The sequence below is a fragment of the Schistocerca americana genome, chromosome 1, assembly GCF_021461395.2.
Source record: "Schistocerca americana isolate TAMUIC-IGC-003095 chromosome 1, iqSchAmer2.1, whole genome shotgun sequence".
NCBI classification, from domain to species: Eukaryota; Metazoa; Arthropoda; class Insecta; order Orthoptera; family Acrididae; genus Schistocerca; species Schistocerca americana.
The window spans coordinates 855,429,631-855,434,150 of record NC_060119.1 but is presented as its reverse complement, the minus strand read 5'-3'; positions in this window follow the sequence as shown (position 1 = coordinate 855,434,150).

The window sequence follows — 4,520 nt, the reverse complement described above, 5'->3', positions numbered from 1 at the left end:
GCAGTAGTCAAAGAACATCACTTGCCTTGTCATATTCACAGATTTCTTGCCCAATTTAATTCACAATGGAAGAAATGATGATAAAATGTGATACAGTAGTTTATTAAAGTACAAAAATCAATCACTATACCTATTACTAAAAATATCAAAGTCAAAGTAGTCTCATACTCAGAGAATGGGCGTAGAGGAGCAGATGCAAGAATCCTGCAATGCCATTCTAAGCAAGGTCATAGTCGAGTGGTTTGCCATTGCCTTCCTCCATCCTGTTATGAAGCGTCAAAGCGCGTATCTGCACTGTATTGATGACTGTGATGAGTGCTGGTACAGTGTGGTTTTGGGTTTGTGTTGTTATGGATGAAGGGATGGAAAAGAGTGAATCTTGGTGCCAACACAGAACCTACATCTCTCAAATAAAACCAAGGGGGCCACTGAGCTTAATATCCTCATCCGGCAGATGGACAACCATCAAGAGTGTCACATTGCCCTCATTTCAGACAGACATTGCAGAGAGGTTTGGAATTTAATCCAGAACACTGGTGCAGAGACTGGCAATCGGGAACTTTATTCCATCGCTTCTCTTTCCCTTGTGATAAATACTGTCAGTGAAAATTGACCACCAACAGCATTCAAACCAGTGTTCTTCTGAATCAATCACCTCCACACAACTGACCTCGTCTGTGGATGTGGGCATGAAATGTATATGAAGTTACAAAAATGATATTAATTTTTTATTTTCTTTTTGCGACCATTTCACTTCATTTCTGGGTTCTTTCATTTCTAGAAACTTCCGGTAATTATTTTAGTATATTCTGTATAGCCACTTCATTCTTTTTACTTCAGATTTTCTCTGCATATAATTCCATAAGTTCATTAATACATTTGTGCCTTCTCCATGTAAAAATAGTTTTTCACCATTATGTTGAAATATTGTATTGTAGCCCCACCCCAAGGCTTCAGTAACTAATAGTGCAATGATTAACTGTGTCTCACACAGGTTCTTTGGATGCCAAAGACAACTTCTGCTCAATTTGTCATATGAGATAACAGTGATGTGCTGAGAGACATAGTACTTAATTTTTGAGGAACTGTGACAATGAATAGTAATCTCATTACATTGTTCCCTCAAATTAATATGTTACAGAGGATATAGTTACAGAAAATTAGATGTATTTTTAATTTTTTTTTTTTTTTTTTTCATTATTATTGTGCTATCGTTCATGTTGAATTTTGAGTGATACACATGGACAAGTATAAAACAATTTTTTATTGAAATACATATATTACAAATGCTGACTCCAATTACTGAACCTAACTCAAAATTCCATTCTGAATTATTACTAAAATCCAGTTTTCTGTCGGTGGTATTTATTGAAACAAAAATGTAGAAACAGTTCACAACCAGAAGACAACTGTAAGTTAATGGCATGAGTGGGTTGTGATTCCAGACAACTAGGTACTGAAGAATGTCTTTGGAGAAAGACAAAGTCTGAAACCAATAAACACCATAACAGGCTATAGAAGATTCCAGGTGAAGCAAGATGAGCAAATGGGTGAGTATATGAAGTGTTTGGTATTAATAACAGCAGTGGACTGACAACTACTGTTAACTGCCAGCCTTACAAGTTGGTGTAAGAAAAGGAGTGGCCTAGAGAACAGGGATCTCTTCATGGGAAACACAGTGGTCAGCACAGAACATGCTTGATGGTGGCTGTCACCAGCTCTCACAGTATCTCTGACTCAATGTAGTTATCAATAGTACTGCTGGGCACCAAACATAGAATACATTGTAACACTGATAAAATATGAGTTAGTTACAAATATTACAGTGATGCATATACAATGCTTAATATGTAAGTAAGTGCTGTGTCCAACAGTAAGTCAGATAAAGGAGATAGTGATGTGATCCTTCACGTTGCATTACTAACAGTGTGCCAAGTCACCAGAATTTACAGAATGTAGTGTGGCAGAAGCACCTCTCCGCAATGCTTCGTGTTATGTGGAGCAAAGTCTAGTCAGTGAGTTCCCACTGGAGCCTCCATACTGGAGCAAAAACAGATGCTCATTATAATATAGACCATCTGACAAAAAAAAGTGAAGCATGCAGAAGACATAGTCAGTTGTCAATGTAACTTCATACACATAGACAACATTAGCAGGTATGTAAATGATTAGAGGTGTAACTCTCTGCGACAGATAGAATGGTCAACAGAGTGCATTAGTGTTGTTGCCAGGCCTGGTAGGACATATAAGGGACTTTGAATGCATCAGATGCGGAGCGATACCCGTGTAGGACACATAAATGCAGTGCCTTCATACAAAAAAGCATTATCAGCACCGATAGTGTTTGGTTTTACATTTGACTGGCTGGTCAAATCATGCAATATTCAGATTAGGGGGCATTCCGATATGACAGTGTTCCAATGTTTTACTACATGGGAATGTGAGGGCAGGTAAACTCCTTGTAAAGGTTCTGGTTGAACATGTCTGACCATCACAAAGGAGGACCACTGTATTGTGCACGAAGCACCAATCACATAATACTTTATAAAACTTTAAGTCCATATTCAATGTTAACAAATCTCTCTTCTTCAGAAACACTTTTCTTGCCATTACCAGTCTACATTTTATAGCCTCTCTACTTCGTTCATCATCAGTTATTTTGCTACCCAAATAGCAAAACTCATCAACTATTTTAAGGCCTCATTTCCTACTCCAGTTCCTTCAGTAATACCTAACTTGATATGACTACATTCCATTATCCTTGTTTTCCTTTTGTTGATGTTCATCTTATATTTTCCTTTCAAGACACTTCCCGTTCCATCCAGCTGCTCTTCCAAGTCATCTACTGTCTCTGACAGAATTACAATGTCATCAGTAAACCTCAAAGATTTTATTTCTGCTCCCTGAACTTTAATTCCTACTCCAAATTTTTGTTTGGTTTTCTTTACTTTTTGTTCAATGTGCTGGGACAAGCTACAATGCTATCTCATTCTCTTCTCAACCACTGCTTCCCTTTCATGCCCCTCGACTCTTATAACCGCTGTCTGGTTACTGTCAAAGTTGTAAATAGCCTTTCGCTCCCTGTATTTTACCCCTGCTACCTTCAAAATTCCAGAGAGAGCATTTGAGTTAATGTTCTCAAAAGCTTTCTTTAAGTCTACAAATGCTATAAACGAATGTTTGCCTTTCCTTAACCTATCTTCCAAGAGAAGTCGTAGGGTCAGTATTGCCTCACATATTCCTCCATTTCTCCAAAAAACAACCTGACCTTCCCTTGAGGTCACCTTCTGCCAGTTTTTCCATTCTTCTGTAAAGAATTCGTGTTAGTATTTTGCAACCATGACTTATGAAACTGATAAGCCTGGAAATTTTCAAACCTGTCAGCACCTTCTTTCTTTGGAATTGGAATTATTACTTTCTTCTTGAAGTATGAGGGCATTTAACCTGTGTCATACATCTTGCACACAATATGGAAGAGTTTTGGCATGGCTGACTCTCCCAAGGCTCTCAGTAGTTCTGATAGAATGTCGTCTACTCCCAGTGACTTGTTTCGACTTAGATCTCTCGATGCTCCGTCAGATTCTTCTTGCAGTATGATATCTTCCACCTCATCTTCATCTGCGTCTTCTTGCTCTTCCATTTCTATAATATTGCTTTCAGGTTCATCTCCCTTAGATAGACCTTCTCCTTCCTCCTTTCAGATTTCCCTTCTTTGTTGAGAACTGGTTTTCCATCTGACATCTTGATATTTATACAGCTGATTTTCTTTTCTCCAAAGGCCTCCCTAATTTTCTGTCTTTCCCCTAGTGAAATATACTTCTAAATCCTTACATTTGTCCTCTAGCCACTCCAGCTACTTTGCACTTCCCATCACTCTTATTTTTTAGATGTTTGTATTCCCTTTCACCTGCTTCATTTACAGCATTTTTATATTTTCTTTTTCATCAATTAAATTCAATATCTCCTGTGCTATTCAAGGATTTCTACTGGACCTTGTCTTTTCACCTATTTGAACCTATGATACCTCCACAATTTCACCTTTTAAAGCTGTGGAGTTCTGAGAATTTAGTGTCTGGGGGAAGAATCCAGAGGGCACATGTGATGAAACAGGCATCAACATCGCTACTGTCACATTGCAGAATGTGTTCTGCAACAGGATATTGTGTGCTGCCAGTCTACACCCTCTACCTATGTCCTTTCATGCTGACTAATAACTTGGTAGTAGTCATACCAATTTAAAAGGCGAAACAGTGCTTACAAAACAACTCGTACATGAAATGTGTATTATTACATACGGCTCCTCCTTTGATAGTGTTTATTTTACTAGTTACAGGACTGGTATAGGGGGTGGTTGGAGGGTGCATAGTGGATGTCTTACTGCGAGGACTGTCACAGGTATAGGAGGGATAGGATAGGGAAATGAGTGCAGAAGGACTGTGACTATATTGTGTCTGACCAGGATACTGCAATGATTTTTTTTTTTTTTGGGGGGGGGGGGGGGGGGAGGCATAAAGCTATTC